This window comes from Cherax quadricarinatus, chromosome 15 (genome assembly GCF_038502225.1).
Source record: "Cherax quadricarinatus isolate ZL_2023a chromosome 15, ASM3850222v1, whole genome shotgun sequence".
NCBI classification, from domain to species: domain Eukaryota; kingdom Metazoa; phylum Arthropoda; class Malacostraca; order Decapoda; family Parastacidae; genus Cherax; species Cherax quadricarinatus.
In genome coordinates, this window is record NC_091306.1 from 34694188 (window position 1) to 34717183 (window position 22996).

Sequence of the window (22996 nt, forward strand, 5' to 3'; positions counted from 1 at the left end):
TTCGCACTAATCTCGTTCATACCTCTCCTCCCTCTGCAGATGTTCCTGGTGTCTACTCTATTTCTTGCTCCTCCTGTCCTCTTCAGTACTTCGGAGAAACTGGTCGATCTCTTTCTGACAGACTTACGGAACACAAAAGTAATTTTAGGCTTGCCGACACTAACAATGCTCATTTCTGTCACGTCAGAGATCACAGTCATCACTGGTCTTCTGCTAAAACTGTCTTCCCTACTTCCAATTTTAACAGTCGCCGTCTGGTTGAATCCTCCCTAATACACAACTTTCCTTGTATGTATCTTAGTCGTGGCTTCGTCTCTGTAGATGCCTTCCTCTCCCACTATATTGTAAAATGCTCCAAACTTCACAATACTCGTGACTTAACCTGATTCCTCCTTTTTCTTCTTCCTCTTCCTCTTTCCTTTTTCTTCTTCCTCTTCCTCTTTCCTTTTTCTTCTTTGGGTTGTCTTTCTTCTGCCTTGTGTATTTGTTCCTTCATTATTTATTTATTCCCCCTCCTCGGTGTTCTTGCTCTTACCCTCTGTGGGCACCTAGCTCCCTTGTGGGCACCTAGCTCCCTTGTGGGCACCTAGCTCCCTTGTGGGCACCTAGCTCCCTTGTGGGCACCTAGCTCCCTTGTGGGCACCTAGCTCCCTTGTGGGCACCTACCTCCATTGCAGCGCTCCTCTCTCTTAGTATTTGACTGGCTCCTCCTCCTTCTTACTACCTTCCCCACTACTACTACCACTACTACTACTACTACTACCACTACTACCACTACTACTACTACTACTACCACTACTACTACTACTACCACTACTCACATCCACCACCACCACCACCACTACCACTCACCTACCTACCACCACTACCACCTCCACCACCACTCAATTACTACCACCACCACTACCATCCACTACTACACCACCTCCACCTATCACTACACTCCACCATCCACTCCACCACCACCACCACCACCACCACCTACCACCACCACTCACTCATCCACCACCACCACCTACCACCACTCACCACCACCACCACTCCACTACCACCACCACTTGCATCACCACCACCACCACTACCACTACCACCACTACCACCACCTCCACTACCTACCACCATTACCACCACCACCACCTCACCACTACTCACCACCACCACTCACCACCTACTTACCACCACCACCTACTACCACCAATACCACTACCACCACCTCACCACTACTACCACCACCATACCATTCCATTCCACTACCACTACCACCACCACCACCACCTCCATCACCTACCACCTTACCTACTCCACCACTCACCACTCACTACTCATCCATACCACCACCACCACCACCACTCACCACCACCACCACCACCAACACCACCTACCACCACCACCACCAATTACCACCACCACCACCACCATACCACCACCACTACCACCTACCACCACCACCACCACTCACTACCACCACCACCACCACTACCACCACCACCACCACCACCACTACCACCACCACCACTACCACCACCAATACCTACCACTCACCTACTACCACCACCACCACCACCACTCCACTACCACCACCTCCACCAATTACTTACCTCCACCTTACCTCCACCACTCACCTCTTCCACCTACTCCACCACCAATACCACCACCACCACCACCACCTACCACCACCACCACCACCACCTACCACCACCTCCACCACTACCACCATTCCACCACCACTACCACTCCACCACCACCACCTACCTTACCACCACCACCACCTACCACCACCACCTACACCATCACTACCAATCCACCACCACCACCACCACCTACTACCACCACCTCCACCAATACCACCACCACCTCACCACCACCACCACCACCACCACCACCACCACCACCACCACCACCACCACCACCTACTTCACCATCACTACTCCACCATTACCACTACCACCACCACCACCACACCTACCACCACCACCACCATTACCACCACCACCACTACCTCCACCACCTCCACTACCACTACCACCACCACTCCACCACCTATCACATACCACCACCTACCTACCACCACCACCACCTACCACTCCACCACCACCTACCTACCACTCTGATTATTACCACCACCACTCACCTACCACCACCATCACCACTCACCACCTCCACCACCACCACCACCACCTCCTTACCACCACCACCTTACCAGCACCACCACCTTACCACCACCACCTCCTTACCACCACCACCACCACCTCCTTACTACCACCACCACCACCTCCTTACTACCACCACCACCACCTCCTTACTACCACCACCACCACCTCCTTACCACCACCACCTCCTTACCACCACCACCACCACCACCACCACCACCACCTCCTTACTACCACCACCACCTCCAAACCACCACCACCACCACCACTACTTACCACCACCACCACCACCACCACCACCTACCACCTTACCACCACCACCTACTACTACTACCACCTACCACCACCACTACCATTACCACTACCACTACCTACCACCACCTTACCTACTACTACTACCTACCACCACCTCCACTACTCCACCTACCTACCACCATACCACCTACCACTACTACCTACCACCATTACCACCTACCTAACTACTACCACCACTACCACTACTCCACTACCACCACTCACTTACCACTACCACTACCACCACCTCACTACCACTACCTACACCACCACCACCACCTACCACTACCTACCACCACCACCACTACCACCTACTTACCACCACCTACCACCATCACCACCACCTACACCTCCACCACCACCTACTACCTCCACTACCACCACCACTACCACTACTACCACTACCACCACCACCACCACCTACCACTATTCCACCTACCTTCCACCACTCCACCACTACCACCACCACCACTTACCACTACCACCACCACCACCATCCACTACCTCACCACCACCACCACCTACCACTCACCACCACTACTCACCACATCACCTTCACCACTCACCACCACCTACCACCACCACCTCCACCACCACCACCACTACAAGCAGCTACCAACATCACCACCTTACCTCACCAATCACCACCTCCACCACCACCACTCCATCCACCACCACCTACCTACTACTCACCACTACCACCACCATTCCACTCCACCACTACCATCACACCACCTCCACCACCACCATACCACCTACCACCACCACCACCACCACCACTACCACCACTCACATTACCACCATCACTTCCACCTCCACCACCTCCACCTTACCACTCACCTCAATTACTCACTACTCACCATCCCACCTACTCCACCACCTACCACTACACCTCCACTACCACTACCTACTACCACCACCACACCTACTCTTACCACCTACCACCACTACTACACACCACCATTCCACTACCTTACCTACCACCACCTACTAACTACTACCACCAATACCTTCTACCACCACCACTACCACCATTACCTACCTACTACTACCACCACCACTACCACCACCATTACCACCATACTACCACTACCACACTATACCTACTCACCTACCACCACTACCTCCACTACTCCACTACCACCTACCACCTCCACCTATCACTCCACTCAATTACCACTACCTACTATTACCACTATACACCACCAATACCACCATTACCTACCACCACCACCACCACTACCACCACCACCTAATACCACCTCCACCACTACCACCACCACCACTACCACCACCTTCCACCACCACCACCATCCACCACCAGCACTATCCACCACCACCACCTACCACCACCATTACCACCACCACCACCACCACCTACCATCCACCACCACCACCACCACTACCACCACCACTACCACCACCATTACCACTACCACCTCCACCACCACCACCACCACTACCACTCACCTTACCTCCACCACTACCACCACTACCACCACCACCAATACCACCATTCCACCACCACCATCACCACCACCACCACCACTACCACCACCACCACCTCCACCACCTACCACCTACCACTCCACCACCACCACTACCTCCACCACTACCACCACCACTCCCCACTACCACCTACCATCCACCATCACCTACCACCTTACCACCTACCACCACCACTACCACCACCTTCCACCTACTACTACTACCACTACTACCTACCACCACTACACTACACCACCACTGCTCATTACCACTACCTTACCACCTACCTACCACCACCTTCACCTACCTACTACCACCACCACTACACCACCTACCTTACTCATTACCTACCATCCACTACTTACTACACCACTACCACTACTATCCACCACTAATACCACTCACCACTACTACCATGCCTACTATTACTACTACTACTACTACTACTACTACTACTACTACTACCACCACCACTACTACTACTACTACTACCTCCTCCTGCCTACATATACTCCCTGCTTCCGGTTAGTGTGACTGTAAACGGTCCCAGTTGGACCTAAACGTCATCGCAGCTCCTCACTTCTATGTTCGAGTTATAAGTGTATCGTTCCAGTCACGGTATTGTGTCTTTATTGTTATTGTTATTGTAATAGTGTACTAGTGTACAACTGTGTCACCAGTGTACAACTGTGTCACCAGTGTACAACTGTGTCACTAGTGTACAACTGTGTCACCAGTGTACAACTGTGTCACTAGTGTACAACTGTGTCACTAGTGTACAACTGTGCCACCAGTGTACAACTGTGTCACCAGTGTACAACTGTGTCACTAGTGTACAACTGTGTCACTAGTGTACAACTGTGTCACCAGTGTACAACTGTGTCACTAGTGTACAACTGTGTCACTAGTGTACAACTGTGTCACCAGTGTACAACTGTGTCACCAGTGTACAACTGTGTCACCAGTGTACAACTGTGTCACTAGTGTACAACTGTGTCACCAGTGTACAACTGTGTCACTAGTGTACAACTGTGTCACTAGTGTACAACTGTGTCACCAGTGTACAACTGTGTCACTAGTGTACAACTGTGTCACTAGTGTACAACTGTGTCACCAGTGTACAACTGTGTCACCAGTGTACAACTGTGTCACCAGTGTACAACTGTGTCACTAGTGTACAACTGTGTCACCAGTGTACAACTGTGTCACCAGTGTACAACTGTGTCACCAGTGTACAACTGTGTCACTAGTGTACAACTGTGTCACCAGTGTAAAACTGTGTCACCAGTGTACAACTGTGTCACCAGTGTGCAACTGTGTCACCAGTGTACAACTGTGTCACCAGTGTACAACTGTGTCACCAGTGTACAACTGTGTCACCAGTGTGCAACTGTGTCACCAGTGTACAACTGTGTCACCAGTGTACAACTGTGTCACCAGTGTACAACTGTGTCACCAGTGTACAACTGTGTCACCAGTGTGCAACTGTGTCACCAGTGTACAACTGTGTCACCAGTGTACAACTGTGTCACCAGTGTACAACTGTGTCACCAGTGTACAACTGTGTCACCAGTGTACAACTGTGTCACCAGTGTACAACTGTGTCACCAGTGTGCAACTGTGTCACCAGTGTACAACTGTGTCACCAGTGTACAACTGTGTCACCAGTGTACAACTGTGTCACCAGTGTGCAACTGTGTCACTTGTGTACAACTGTGTCACCAGTGTACAACTGTGTCACCAGTGTGCAACTGTGTCACCAGTGTGCAACTGTGTCACTTGTGTACAACTGTGTCACCAGTGTACAACTGTCTCACAAGTGTACAACTGTGTCACTTGTGTACAACTGTGTCACCAGTGTACAACTGTGTCACCAGTGTACAACTGTGTCACCAGCGTACAACTGTGTCACCAGTGTACAACTGTGTCACTAGTATACAACTGTGTCACCAGTGTACAACTGTGTCACCAGTGTACAACTGTGTCACCAGTTTACAACTGTGTCACCAGTGTACAACTGTGTCACTAGTGTACAACTGTGTCACCAGTGTACAACTGTGTCACCAGTGTACAACTGTGTCACCAGTGTACAACTGTGTCACCAGTGTACAACTGTGCCACCAGTGTGCAACTGTGTCACCAGTGTACAACTGTGTCACTAGTGTACAACTGTGTCACCAGTGTACAACTGTGTCACCAGTGTACAACTGTGTCACCAGTGTGCAACTGTGTCACCAGTGTATAACTGTGTCACTAGTGTACAACTGTGTCACCAGTGCACAACTGTGTCACCAGTGTACAACTGTGTCACCAGTGTACAACTGTGTCACCAGTGTACAACTGTGTCACCAGTGTACAACTGTGTCACCAGTGTACAACTGTGTCACCAGTGTACAACTGTGTCACCAGTGTACAACTGTGTCACCAGTGTACAACTGTGCCACCAGTGTGCAACTGTGTCACCAGTGTACAACTGTGTCACTAGTGTACAACTGTGTCACCAGTGTACAACTGTGTCACCAGTGTGCAACTGTGTCACCAGTGCACAACTGTGTCACCAGTGTGCAACTGTGTCACCAGTGTACAACTGTGTCACCAGTGTGCAACTGTGTCACCAGTGTACAACTGTGTCACCAGTGTACAACTGTGTCACCAGTGTGCAACTGTGTCACCAGTGCACAACTGTGTCACCAGTGTGCAACTGTGTCACCAGTGTACAACTGTGTCGCCAGTGTACAACTGTGTCACCAGTGTACAACTGTGTCACCAGTGTACAACTGTGTCACTAGTGTACAACTGTGTCACCAGTGTACAACTGTGTCACCAGTGTACAACTGTGTCACCAGTGTACAACTGTGTCACCAGTGTGCAACTGTGTCACCAGTGTACAACTATAATCAGTGTACAACTGTCACCAGTGCACAACTGTGTCACCAGTGTACAACTGTCACCAGTGTGACACGCACTACAATGTGACTACAGTAGTGTGAACCAGTATGACACACGGTACAGTGTGACACGCAGTACAGTGTTTTACAGTGTGACACTCAGTAGAGTGTGACCCACAGTACAGTGGGACCCACGGAACAGTGTGACCCACAGTACAGTGTGAATCAGTGTGACACAGTATGACACGCAGCACAGTGTGACACGCAGTACAGTGTAACACTGTGTGACACGCAGTACAGTGTCACACAGAGTGACACGCAGTACAGTGCGAAAGAGTGTCACACACAGTACTGTGACACAGTGTGACACACAGAAGAGTGTGACAGTGTGATACAGTGTGACACGCAGTACAGTGCGAAAGAGTGTCACACACAGTACAGTGAAACACTGTGGCACACAGTAGAGTGTGACACAGTGTGAATCAGTGTGACACGCAGTACAGTGATAATGTGACCCACAGTACAGTCTGACTCAGTTTGACACGCAGTACAGTGTGACACGCAGTACAGTATGAGAGTGTGACACGTAGTACAGTGTGACACAATGTGACAGGCAGTACAGTGTGAATCAGTGTGACCCATAGCACAGTGTGAATTAGTGTGACCTACAGTAGAGTGTGAATCAGTGTGACCCACAGTACAGTCTGACTCAGTTTGACACGCAGTACAGTGTGACACAGTGTGACACGCAGTACAGTGTCACACAATGTGACCCACAGTACAGTGTGACACAGTGTCACACGCAGAACAGTGTCACACAATGTGACCCACAGTAAAATGTGACAGACAGTACAGTGTGACACGCAGTACAGTGTGGCACAGTGTGCCACAGTGTGGCACGCAGAACAGTGCCACACTCAGTACAGTGTGAAACAGTGTCACAAGCAGTACAGTGTGACACAGGGTGACACGCAGAACAGTGTGACACAGTGTGACACGCAGTACATTGTCACACAGAGTGACACGCAATACAGCGTCACACTCAGTACAGTGTCACATAGTGTGACACGCAGTACAGTGTTACACAGTGTGAAACGTAGTAGAGTGTGACCCACAGTACAGTGTGACCCAGAGAACAGTGTAACCCACAGTACAGTGTGAATCAGTGTGACACAGTGCGACAGAGTGTGATACGCAGTACAGTGTGACACTGTGTGACAAGCAGTACAGTGACACAGTGTGACACGCAAAATTGTGTGACACAGTGTGACACGCAGTACAGTGTCACACAGTGTGACACGCAGTACAGTGTGACACTGTGACACGCAGTACAGTGTTACAATGTGACACGTAGTACAGTGTCACACAAGGTGACACGCAGTTCAGTGTCACACAGTGTGACACGCATTACAGTGTGACGGTGTGACACGTAGTACAGTGTCACACATTGTGACACGCAGTGCAGAGTGACACGCAGTACAGTGCGAAACAGTGTCACACAGTGTCACACGCAGTACAATGTGACAGTGTCACACGCAGTACAGTGTGACACAGTGCAACGCGCAGTACAGTGTGGCACAGTGTGACACGCAGTAGTGTCACATAATGTGACACGCAGTAGAGTACGAAACAGTGTCGCACACAGTACAGTGTGACACAGTGTCAGACGCAACACAGTGTGACACGCGGTAGTGTGACACAGTGTGACAACGCAGTACAGTGTGACAGTGTGACACGCAGTAGTGTGACACGCAGTACAGTGAGACACGCAGTACACTGTCACACGCAGTACAGTGTGACATGCAGTACAGTGTGACACAGAGTGACACGCAGTACAGTGCGAAAGAGTGTCACACACAATACAGTGACACAGTGTGGCATGCAGTAGAGTGTGACACGCAGCAGAGTCTGACACAGTGTGATACAGTATGACACGCAGCACAGTGTGACCCACAGTACAGTGTGAATCAGTTTGACACGCAGTACAATGTGACACGGTGCGACACGCAGTGCAGTGTGACACGCAGTACAGTGTGACACGCAGTACAGTGTGACACGGTGCGACACGCAGTACAGTGTGACACAGGGTGACATGCAATACAGTGTGACAGCGTCACACTCAGTACAGTGTGACACAGGGTGACATGCAGTACAGTGTGACAGCGTCACACTCAGTACAGTGTGACACAGGGTGACATGCAGTACAGTGTGACAGTGTCACACGCAGAAAAGTGTCACACAATGTGACCCACAGTACAGTGTGACAGGCAGTACAGTGTGACAGGCAGTACAGTGTGATACGCAGTACAGTATGAAACAGTGTGACACGCAGTACAGTGTGACAAAGTGTGACACGCAGTACAGTGTGACACAGTGTGACACGCAGTAGTGTCACACAGTAAAGTGTGACACGCAGTAGTGTGACACAGTGTGACACGCAGTACAGTGTGACAGTGTCACACGCAGTACAGTGTAACATAGTGTCACACGCAGTACAGTGTCACACAGTGTGACACGCAGTACAGTGTGACAGTGTCAAACGCAGTACAGTGTAACATAGTGTCACACAGAGTACAGTGTCACACGCAGTAGTGTCACACAGTGTCACACGCAGTAGTGTCACACGCAGTAGTGCCCACGCATTAGTGTCACACAGTGTCACCCGCAGTAGTGTCATACAGTGTCACAAGCAGGATTGTCACACAGTGTCACAAGCAGTAGTGTCACAGTGTCACAAGCAGTACTGTAACAAAGTGTCACACCCAGTAGTGTCACATAGTGTCACAAGCAGTAGTGTCACACACTGTCACATGCAGTAGTGTCACACAGTGTCACAAGCAGTAGTGTCATACAGTGTCACACGCAATAGTGTCACACAGTGTCGCACGCAGTAGTGTCACAATGTCACACAGTATCACACGCAGTAGTGTCACACGGAGTAGTGCCACACAGTGTCACAAGCAGTAGTGTCACACAGTGTCACACGCAGTAGTGTCACACAGTGTCACACGCAGTAGTGTCACACAGTGTCACACGCAGTAGTGTCACACAGTGTCACACGCAGTAGTGTCACACACAATAGTGTCACACAGTGTCATAAGCAGTAGTGTCACACAGTGTCACAAGCAGTAGTGTCACACAGTGTCACAAGCAGAAGCACACAGTATCACACGGAGTAGTGTCATACAGTGTCACACGCAGTAGTGTCACACAGTGTCACAAGCAGTAGAGTCACAGTGTCACAAGCAATAGTGTCACACAGTGTCACACGCAGTAGTGTCACACAGTGTCACAAGCAGTAGAGTCACAGTGTCACACGCAGTAGTGTCACACAGTGTTACACGCAGTAGTGTCACACAGTGTCACACGCAGTAGTGTCACACAGTGTCACACGCAGTAGTGTCACACAGTGTCACACGCAGTAGTGTCACACAGAGTCACACGCAGTAGTGTCACACAGTGTCACACGCAGTAGTGTCACACAGTATCACACGCAGTAGTGTCACACGCAGTAGTGTCACACGCAGTAGTGTCACACAGTGTCACACGCAGTAGTGTCACACAGTGTCACACGCAGTAGTGTCACACAGTGTCACACGCAGTAGTGTCACACAGTGTCACACGCAGTAGTGTCACACAGTGTCACACGCAGTAGTGTCATACAGTGTTACACGCAGTAGTGTCACACAGTGTGTCACGCAGTAGTGTCACACAGTGTGACACAGAGTAGTGTCACACAGTGTCACACACTGTAGTGTCACACAGTGTCACACGCAGTAGTGTCACACAGTGTCACAAGCAGTAGTGTCACACAGGGTGACACGCAGTAGTGTCACGCAGTGTCACACAGTGTCACACGCAGTAGTGCCACACAGTGACACACACAATAGTGTCACAGTGTGACACGCAGTAGTGTCACACAGTGTGACACGCAGTAGTGTCACACAATGTCACACGCAGTAGTGTCACACAGTGTCACACGCAGTAGTGTCACTCAGTGTGACACGCAGTAGTGTCACACAATGTCACACGCAGTAGTGTCACACAGTGCCACACGCAGTAGTGTCACACAATGTCACACGCAGTAGTGCCACACAGTGTCACACGCAGTAGTGTCGCAGTGTCACACGCAGTAGTGACACACAGTGCCACACGCAGTAGCGTCACACAGTGTCACACGAAGTAGTGTCACACAGTGTCACGCGCACTAGTGTCGCAGTGCCACACGCAGTAGTGTCAGTGTCACACGCAGTAGAGTCATACAGTGTCACACGAAGTAGTGTCACACAGTGTCACACACAGTAGTGTCACACAGTGTCACACAGTGTCACAGGCAGTAGAGTCACACAGTGTCACACGCAGTAGTGTCACACAGTGTCACACACAGTAGTGTCACACAGTGTCACACAGTGTCACACGCAGTAGTGTCACACAGTGTTACACGAAGTAGTGTCACACGCAGTAGTGTCACACAGTGCAAAACGCAGAAGTGTCACACGCAGTAGTGTCACAGATTGTCACACGCAGTAGTGTCACAGAGTGTCACACGCAGTAGTGTCACACAGTGTCACACATTGTCACACGCAGTACTGTCAGACAGTGTCACACGCTGCAGTGTCACACAGTGTCACACAATGTCACACGCAGTAGTGTCACACAGTGTCACACGCTGTAGTGTCACACAGCGTCACACGCAGTAGTGTCACACAGTTTCGCACGCAGTGTCACACAGTGTCACACGCAGTAGGCACATATTGTAACACAGTGTCACACGCAGTAGGCACACAGTGTCACACAGAATAGTGTCACACAATATCACACGCAGTAGTGTCACACAGTGTCACACGCAGTAGTGTCACACAGTGTCACACGCAGTAGTGTCACACAGTGTCACACGCAGTAGTGTCACACAGTCACAAGCGGTAGTGTCACACAGTGTCACACGCAGTAGTGTCACACAGTGTCACACGCAGTAGTGTCACACAGTGTCACACGCAGTAGTGTCATACAGTGTCACACGCAATAGTGTCACACAGTGTGTCACGCAGTAGTGTCACACAGTGTGACACACAGTAGTGTCACACAGTATCACACGCAGTAGTGTCACACAGTGTCACACGCAGTAGTGTCACACAGTGTCACACGCAGTAGTGTCATACAGTGTCACACGCAGAAGTGTCACACAGTGTGTCACGCAGTAGTGTTACACAGTGTCACACGCAGTAGTGTCACAGTGTCACACGCAGTAGTGTCACACAGTGTCACACGCAGTAGTGTCACACAGTGTCACACGCAGTAGTGTCATACAGTGTTACACGCAGTAGTGTCACACAGTGTGTCACGCAGTAGTGTCACACAGTGTGACACAGAGTAGTGTCACACAGTGTCACACACAGTAGTGTCACACAGTGTCACACGCAGTAGTGTCACACAGTGTCACAAGCAGTAGTGTCACACAGGTTGACACGCAGTAGTGTCACGCAGTGTCACACAGTGTGACACGCAGTAGTGCCACACAGTGTCACACGCAGTAGAGTTACAGTGTCACACGCAGTAGTGTTACACAGTGTCACACGCAGTAAAGTCACACAGTGTCACACGCAGTAGTGTCGCACAGTGTCACACGCAGTAGAGTCACACAGTGTCACACGCAGTAGTGCCACAGTGTCACACGCAATAGTGTCACACAGTGTCACACGCAGTAGTGTCACACAGTGTCACACGCAGTAGTGTCACACAGTGTCACGCGCACTAGTGTCACACAGTGTCATACGCAGTAGTGTCACACAGTGTCACTCGCAGTAGTGTCACACGCACTAGAGTCACACAGTGTCACATGCAGTAGTGTCACACAGTGTCTCACGAAGTAGAGTCGCACAGTGTCGCACGCAGTAGTGTCACACAGTGTCACACGCAGTAGTGTCACACAGTGTCACACGCAGTAGTGTCACACGCAGTAGTGACACACAGTGTCACACGCAGTAGTGTCACACAGTGTCACACGCAGTAGTGTCACACAGTGTCACACGCAGTAGTGTCACAGTGTCACACGCAGTAGTGTCACACAGTGTCACACGCAGTAGTGTCACACAGTGTCACACGCAGTAGTGTCATACAGTGTCACATGCAGTAGTGTCACACAGTGTCACACGCAGTAGTGTCACACAGTATCACACGCAGTAGTGTCATACAGTGTCACATGCAGTAGTGTCACACAGTGTCACACGCAGTAGTGTCACACAGTGTCACACGCAGTAGTGTCAAACAGTGTCACATGCAGTAGTGTCACACAGTGTCACACGCTGTAGTGTCATACAGTGTCACACGCAGTAGTGTCATACAGTGTCACATGCAGTAGTGTCACACAGTGTCACACGCAGTAGTGTCATATAGTGTCACATGCAGTAGTGTCACACAGTGTCACACGCAGTAGTGTCATACAGTGTCACATGCAGTAGTGTCACACAGTGTCACACGCAGTAGTGTCATACAGTGTCACACGCAGTAGTGTCACACAGTGTCACACGGAGTTGTGTCATACAGTGTCACATGCAGTAGTGTCACACAGTTTCACATGCAGTAGTGTCATACAGTGTCACATGCAGTAGTGTCACACAGTGTCACACGCAGTAGTCTCATACAGTGTCACACGCAGTAGTGTCACACAGTGTCACACGCACTAGTGTCATACAGTGTCACATGCAGTAGTGTCACACAGTGTCACACGCAGTAGTGTCATACAGTGTCACATGCAGGAATGTCACACAGTGTCACACGCAGTAGTGTCATACAGTGTCACACGCAGTAGTGTCACACAGTGTCCCACGCAGTAGTGTCATACAGTGTCACATGCAGTAGTGTCATACAGTGTCACATGCAGTAGTGTCATACAGTGTCACACGCAGTAGTGTCATACAGTGTCACATGCAGTAGTGTCACACAGTGTCACACGCAGTAGTGTCATACAGTGTCACATGCAGTAGTGTCACACAGTGTCACACGCAGTAGTGTCATACAGTGTCACACGCAGTAGTGTCACACAGTGTCACACGCAGTAGTGTCATACAGTGTCACATGCAGTAGTGTCATACAGTGTCACACGCAGTAGTGTCACACAGTGTCACACGCAGTAGTGTCATACAGTGTCACACGCAGTAGTGTCATAGTGTCACATGCAGTAGTGTCACACAGTGTCACACGGAGTAGTGTCATACGTGTCACATGCAGTAGTGTCATACAGTGTCACACGCAGTAGTGTCATACAGTGTCACATGCAGTAGTGTCACACAGTGTCACACGCAGTAGTGTCATACAGTGTCACATACAGTAGTGTCACACAGTGTCACACGCAGTAGTGTCATACAGTGTCACACGCAGTAGTGTCATACAGTGTCACATGCAGTAGTGTCACACAGTGTCACACGCAGTAGTGTCATACAGTGTCACATGCAGTAGTGTCACACAGTGTCACACGCAGTAGTGTCATACAGTGTCACACGCAGTAGTGTCACACAGTGTCACACGCAGTAGTGTCATACAGTGTCACATGCAGTAGTGTCACACAGTGTCACACGCAGTAGTGTCATAGAGTGTCACACGCAGTAGTGTCATACAGTGTCACACGCAGTAGTGTCATACAGTGTCACACGCAGTAGTGTCACACAGTGTCACACGCAGTAGTGTCATACAGTGTCACATGCAGTAGTGTCACACAGTGTGACACGCAGTAGTGTCATACAGTGTCACACGCAGTAGTGTCATACAGTGTCACACGCAGTAGTGTCATACAGTGTCACACGCAGTAGTGTCATACAGTGTCACATGCAGTAGTGTCACACAGTGTCACACGCAGTAGTGTCATACAGTGTCACATGCAGTAGTGTCACACAGGGTCACACGCAGTAGTGTCATACAGTGTCACATGCAGTAGTGTCACAGTGTCACACGCAGTAGTGTCACACAGTGTCACACGCAGTAGTGTCACACAGTGTCACACGCAGTAGTGTCACAGTGTCACACGCAGTAGTGTCACACAGTGTCACACGCAGTAGTGTCACACAGTGTCACACGCAGTAGTGTCATACAGTGTCACATGCAGTAGTGTCACACAGTGGCACACGCAGTAGTGTCACACAGTATCACACGCAGTAGTGTCATACAGTGTCACATGCAGTAGTGTCACACAGTGTCACACGCAGTAGTGTCACACAGTGTCACACGCAGTAGTGTCAAACAGTGTCACATGCAGTAGTGTCACACAGTGTCACACGCTGTAGTGTCATACAGTGTCACACGCAGTAGTGTCATACAGTGTCACATGCAGTAGTGTCACACAGTGTCACACGCAGTAGTGTCATATAGTGTCACATGCAGTAGTGTCACACAGTGTCACACGCAGTAGTGTCATACAGTGTCACATGCAGTAGTGTCACACAGTGTCACACGCAGTAGTGTCATACAGTGTCACACGCAGTAGTGTCACACAGTGTCACACGCAGTAGTGTCATACAGTGTCACATGCAGTAGTGTCCCACAGTTTCACACGCAGTAGTGTCATACAGTGTCACATGCAGTAGTGTCACACAGTGTCACACGCAGTAGTGTCATACAGTGTCACACGCAGTAGTGTCACACAGTGTCACACGCACTAGTGTCATACAGTGTCACACAGTGTCACACGCAGTAGTGTCATACAGTGTCACATGCAGGAATGTCACACAGTGTCACACGCAGTAGTGTCATACAGTGTCACACGCAGTAGTGTCACACAGTGTCCCACGCAGTAGTGTCATACAGTGTCACATGCAGTAGTGTCATACAGTGTCACATGCAGTAGTGTCATACAGTGTCACACGCAGTAGTGTCACACAGTGTCACACGCAGTAGTGTCATACAGTGTCACATGCAGTAGTGTCACACAGTGTCACACGCAGTAGTGTCATACAGTGTCACATGCAGTAGTGTCACACAGTGTCACACGCAGTAGTGTCATACAGTGTCACACGCAGTAGTGTCACACAGTGTCACACGCAGTAGTGTCATACAGTGTCACATGCAGTAGTGTCATACAGTGTCACACGCAGTAGTGTCACACAGTGTCACACGCAGTAGTGTCATACAGTGTCACACGCAGTAGTGTCATAGTGTCACATGCAGTAGTGTCACACAGTGTCACACGCAGTAGTGTCATACAGTGTCACATGCAGTAGTGTCATACAGTGTCACACGCAGTAGTGTCATACAGTGTCACATGCAGTAGTGTCACACAGTGTCACACGCAGTAGTGTCATACAGTGTCACATGCAGTAGTGTCACACAGTGTCACACGCAGTAGTGTCATACAGTGTCACACGCAGTAGTGTCATACAGTGTCACATGCAGTAGTGTCACAGTGTCACACGCAGTAGTGTCATACAGTGTCACATGCAGTAGTGTCACACAGTGTCACACGCAGTAGTGTCATACAGTGTCACACGCAGTAGTGTCACACAGTGTCACACGCAGTAGTGTCATACAGTGTCACATGCAGTAGTGTCACACAGTGTCACACGCAGTAGTGTCATAGAGTGTCACACGCAGTAGTGTCATACAGTGTCACACGCAGTAGTGTCATACAGTGTCACACGCAGTAGTGTCACACAGTGTCACACGCAGTAGTGTCATACAGTGTCACATGCAGTAGTGTCACACAGTGTGACACGCAGTAGTGTCATACAGTGTCACACGCAGTAGTGTCATACAGTGTCACACGCAGTAGTGTCATACAGTGTCACACGCAGTAGTGTCATACAGTGTCACATGCAGTAGTGTCACACAGTGTCACACGCAGTAGTGTCATACAGTGTCACATGCAGTAGTGTCACACAGTGTCACACGCAGTAGTGTCATACAGTGTCACATGCAGTAGTGTCACACAGTGTCACACGCAGTAGTGTCATACAGTGTCACATGCAGTAGTGTCACACAGTGTCACACGCAGTAGTGTCATACAGTGTCACACGCAGTAGTGTCATACAGTGTCACACGCAGTAGTGTCATACAGTGTCACACGCAGTAGTGTCATACAGTGTCACACGCAGTAGTGTCACACAGTGTCACACGCAGTAGTGTCACACAGTGTCACACGCAGTAGTGTCATACAGTGTCACACGCAGTAGTGTCACACAGTGTCACACGCAGTAGTGTCATACAGTGTCACACGCAGTAGTGTCATACAGTGTCACACGCAGTAGTGTCATACAGTGTCACACGCAGTAGTGTCATACAGTGTCACATGCAGTAGTGTCACACAGTGTCACACGCAGTAGTGTCATACAGTGTCACATGCAGTAGTGTCACACAGTGTCACACGCAGTAGTGTCATACAGTGTCACATGCAGTAGTGTCACACAGTGTCACACGCAGTAGTGTCATACAGTGTCACATGCAGTAGTGTCACACAGTGTCACACGCAGTAGTGTCACACAGTGTCACACGCAGTAGTGTCATACAGTGTCACACGCAGTAGTGTCACACAGTGTCACATGCAGTAGTGTCACACAGTGTCACACACAGTAGTGTCATACAGTGTCACATGCAGTAGTGTCACACAGTGTCACACGCAGTAGTGTCATACAGTGTCACATGCAGTAGTGTCACACAGTGTCACATGCAGTAGTGTCACACAGTGTCACACGCAGTAGTGTCATACAGTGTCACACGCAGTAGTGTCACACAGTGTCACACGCAGTAGTGTCATACAGTGTCACATGCAGTAGTGTCACACAGTGTCACACGCAGTAGTGTCATACAGTGTCACACGCAGTAGTGTCACACAGTGTCACACGCAGTAGTGTCATACAGTGTCACATGCAGTAGTGTCATACAGTGTCACACGCAGTAGTGTCACACAGTGTCACACGCAGTAGTGTCATACAGTGTCACATGCAGTAGTGTCATACAGTGTCACACGCAGTAGTGTCATACAGTGTCACATGCAGTAGTGTCACACAGTGTCACACGCAGTAGTGTCATACAGTGTCACATGCAGTAGTGTCACACAGTGTCACACGCAGTAGTGTCATACAGTGTCACACACAGTAGTGTCATACAGTGTCACATGCAGTAGTGTCACAGTGTCACACGCAGTAGTGTCATACAGTGTCACATGCAGTAGTGTCACACAGTGTCACACGCAGTAGTGTCATACAGTGTCACACGCAGTAGTGTCACACAGTGTCACACGCAGTAGTGTCATACAGTGTCACATGCAGTAGTGTCACACAGTGTCACACGCAGTAGTGTCATAGAGTGTCACACGCAGTAGTGTCATACAGTGTCACACGCAGTAGTGTCATACAGTGTCACACGCAGTAGTGTCACACAGTGTCACACGCAGTAGTGTCATACAGTGTCACATGTAGTAGTGTCACACAGTGTGACACGCAGTAGTGTCATACAGTGTCACACGCAGTAGTGTCATACAGTGTCACACGCAGTAGTGTCATACAGTGTCACACGCAGTAGTGTCATACAGTGTCACATGCAGTAGTGTCACACAGTGTCACACGCAGTAGTGTCATACAGTGTCACATGCAGTAGTGTCACACAGTGTCACACGCAGTAGTGTCATACAGTGTCACATGAAGTAGTGTCACACAGTGTCACACGCAGTAGTGTCATACAGTGTCACATGCAGTAGTGTCACACAGTGTCACACGCAGTAGTGTCATACAGTGTCACACGCAGTAGTGTCATACAGTGTCACACGCAGTAGTGTCATACAGTGTCACACGCAGTAGTGTCATACAGTGTCACACGCAGTAGTGTCACACAGTGTCACACGCAGTAGTGTCACACAGTGTCACACGCAGTAGTGTCATACAGTGTCACACGCAGTAGTGTCACACAGTGTCACACGCAGTAGTGTCATACAGTGTCACACGCAGTAGTGTCATACAGTGTCACACGCAGTAGTGTCATACAGTGTCACACGCAGTAGTGTCATACAGTGTCACATGCAGTAGTGTCACACAGTGTCACACGCAGTAGTGTCATACAGTGTCACATGCAGTAGTGTCACACAGTGTCACACGCAGTAGTGTCATACAGTGTCACATGCAGTAGTGTCACACAGTGTCACACGCAGTAGTGTCATACAGTGTCACATGCAGTAGTGTCACACAGTGTCACACGCAGTAGTGTCACACAGTGTCACACGCAGTAGTGTCATACAGTGTCACACGCAGTAGTGTCACACAGTGTCACATGCAGTAGTGTCACACAGTGTCACACACAGTAGTGTCATACAGTGTCACATGCAGTAGTGTCACACAGTGTCACACGCAGTAGTGTCATACAGTGTCACATGCAGTAGTGTCACACAGTGTCACATGCAGTAGTGTCACACAGTGTCACACGCAGTAGTGTCATACAGTGTCACACGCAGTAGTGTCACACAGTGTCACACGCAGTAGTGTCACACAGTGTCACATGCAGTAGTGTCACACAGTGTCACATGCAGTAGTGTCACACAGTGTCACACGCAGTAGTGTCACACAGTGTCACATGCAGTAGTGTCATACAGTGTCACACGCAGTAGTGTCACACAGTGTCACATGCAGTAGTGTCATACAGTGTCACACGCAGTAGTGTCACACAGTGTCACATGCAGTAGTGTCACACAGTGTCACACGCAGTAGTGTCACACAGTGTCACATGCAGTAGTGTCATACAGTGTCACATGCAGTAGTGTCACACACAATGTTATGATAATTCAGTTAAACTTGTAGAGAATGATCCACTTACATCATGACGTCAAGTGTGACCCTTGACGTCACTACCACTGTAATATCCTAGATGTATCTAACACTACTATGTTAGATGTATCTGACACTACTATGCTAGATGTATCTGACACTACTATGCTAGATGTATCTGACACTGCTATGCTAGATGTATCTGACACTACTATGCTAGATGTATCTGACACTACTATGCTAGATGTATCTGACACTACTATGCTAGATGTATCTGACACTACTATGCTAGATGTATCTGACACTGCTATGCTAGATGTAACTGACACTACTATGCTAGATGTATCTGACACTACTATGCTAGATGTATCTGACACTACTATGCTAGATGTATCTGACACTACTATGCTAGATGTATCTGACACTGCTATGCTAGATGTATCTGACACTACTATGCTAGATGTATCTGACACTGCTATGCTAGATGTATCTGACACTACTATGCTAGATGTATCTGACACTGCTATGCTAGATGTATCTGACACTACTATGCTAGATGTATCTGACACTGCTATGCTAGATGTATCTGACACTACCATGCTAGATGTATCTGACACTGCTATGCTAGATGTATCTGACACTACTATGCTAGATGTATCTGACACTACCATGCTAGATGTATCTGACACTGCTATGCTAGATGTATCTGACACTACTATGCTAGATGTATCTGACACTGCTATGCTAGATGTATCTGACACTACTATGCTAGATGTATCTGACACTGCTATGCTAGATGTATCTGACACTACTATGCTAGAGGTATCTGACACTACTATGCTAGATGTATTTGACACTGCTATGCTAGATGTATCTGACAGTGCTATGCTAGATGTAACTGACACTACTATGCTAGATGTATCTGACACTACTATGCTAGATGTATCTGACACTACTATGCTAGATGTATCTGACACTACTATGCTAGATGTATCTGACACTACTATGCTAGATGTATCTGACACTACTATGCTAGAGGTATCTGACACTACTATGCTAGATGTATTTGACACTGCTATGCTAGATGTATCTGACAGTGCTATGCTAGATGTAACTGACACTACTATGCTAGATGTATCTGACACTACTATGCTAGATGTATCTGACACTACTATGCTAGATGTATCTGACAGTGCTATGCTAGATGTAACTGACACTGCTATGCTAGATGTATCTGACACTACTATGCTAGATGTATCTGACACTGCTATGCTAGATGTAACTGACACTACTATGCTAGATGTATCTGACACTACTATGCTAGATGTAACTGACACTACTATGCTAGATGTATCTGACACTGCTATGCTAGATGTAACTGACACTACTATGCTAGATGTAACTGACACTACTATGCTAGATGTATCTGACACTACTATGCTAGATGTATCTGACACTACTATGCTAGATGTATCTGACACTACTATGCTAGATGTATCTGACACTACTATGCTAGATGTATCTGACACTACTATGCTAGATGTAACTGACACTACTATGCTAGATGTATCTGACACTACTATGCTAGATGTATCTGACACTACTATGCTAGATGTATCTGACACTACTATGCTAGATGTATCTGACAGTGCTATGCTAGATGTAACTGACACTACTATGCTAGATGTATCTGACACTACTATGCTAGATGTATCTGACACTACTATGCTAGATGTATCTGACACTACTATGCTAGATGTAACTGACACTACTATGCTAGATGTAACTGACACTACTATGCTAGATGTATCTGACACTACTATGCTAGATGTATCTGACACTGCTATGCTAGATGTATCTGACACTACTATGCTAGATGTATCTGACACTACTATGCTAGATGTAACTGACACTACTATGCTAGATGTATCTGACACTACTATGCTAGATGTATCTGACACTGCTATGCTAGATGTACCTGACACTACTATGCTAGATGTATCTGACACTACTATGCTAGATGTATCTGACACTGCTATGCTAGATGTATCTGACACTACTATGCTAGATGTATCTGACACTGCTATGCTAGATGTACCTGACACTACTATGCTAGATGTATCTGACACTACTATGCTAGATGTATCTGACACTGCTATGCTAGATGTGTCTGACACTACTATGCTAGATGTATCTGACACTACTATGCTAGATGTATGATGTATCTGACACTACTATGCTAGATGTATCTGACACTACTATGCTAGATGTATCTGACACTGCTATGCTAGATGTATCTGACACTACTATGCTAGATGTATCTGACACTGCTATGCTAGATGTATCTGACACTAGTATGCTAGAGCTGTCTGCTGGTCCTTACCTGGATTATACCTGAAGGGCTCAACGCCCCAACGGCGTGGTCTACAGACCAGGCTTCGCGGTGGATCAGGGTCTGATCAACCAGGCTGTTACTGCTGGCTGCACGTAGACCGACTTACGAACCACAGCCCGGCTGATCAGGTACTGACTTTAGGTGCCTGTCCAGTGCCTTCTTGAAGGCAGCCAGGGGTCTATTGGTAATCCCCCATATGTTTGCTGGGAGGCAATTGAACAGTCTTGGGCCCCTGACACTTACTGTGTTATCTTTTAGCGTGCTCGTGGCGCCCCTGATTTTCGTGTGCAAATTTGGTACTAATCCCTCTAGGATTTTCCACGTGTATATTATCATGTGTCTGACTCGCCTGCGTTCCAGGGAATATAAGCCAAAGAAATTCAACCGTTCCCAGTAATTTAAACTTTTTATCGTATTTATGCGTTCCATGAAGGTTGTTTGTACACTCTCCAGGTCAGCCATGTCAGGAGGCCGCTAGTGTACAGCAGTATTCCAGCCTAGAGGGAACAAGGGATTTGAAGAGAATCTATATGGGCTTGGCGTCCCTAGTTTTAAAGGTTCTCATTAACCATCCTATCATTTTCCTAGCGGATGAGGAAGATACAATGTTATGGTGTTTGAAGGTGAGATCCTGTCATTATCACTCCCAGGTCCTTTACATCAGCTTTTCGCTCTATTATGTGGTTGAAATTTGTTTTATACTCCGATATAGTTTTAATTTCCTCAAGTTTTCCATATCCGAGTAATTGAAATTTGTACTGGACTGATGAAGTCACTGTGTGGGGGGACGTTTCTTCAGTAGAGATTCCCATATGTTGCATAAGTGTCTCAATCTTCAACTTGTCGGTTTTAAACCATTTATCACATCAGACTTTACTGTTTATTATTACTCTTTGTGTTCTATTTGCTAGGAAGCTATAAATAAATCTAACAACTTTTCCCATTATTCCTTCATCACGCATTTTCTACGCTATTACACCATGGTCACACCTGTCAAAGGCTTCTGCAAAGTCTGTGTATACTACTTCAGAATTTTGTTTGTCC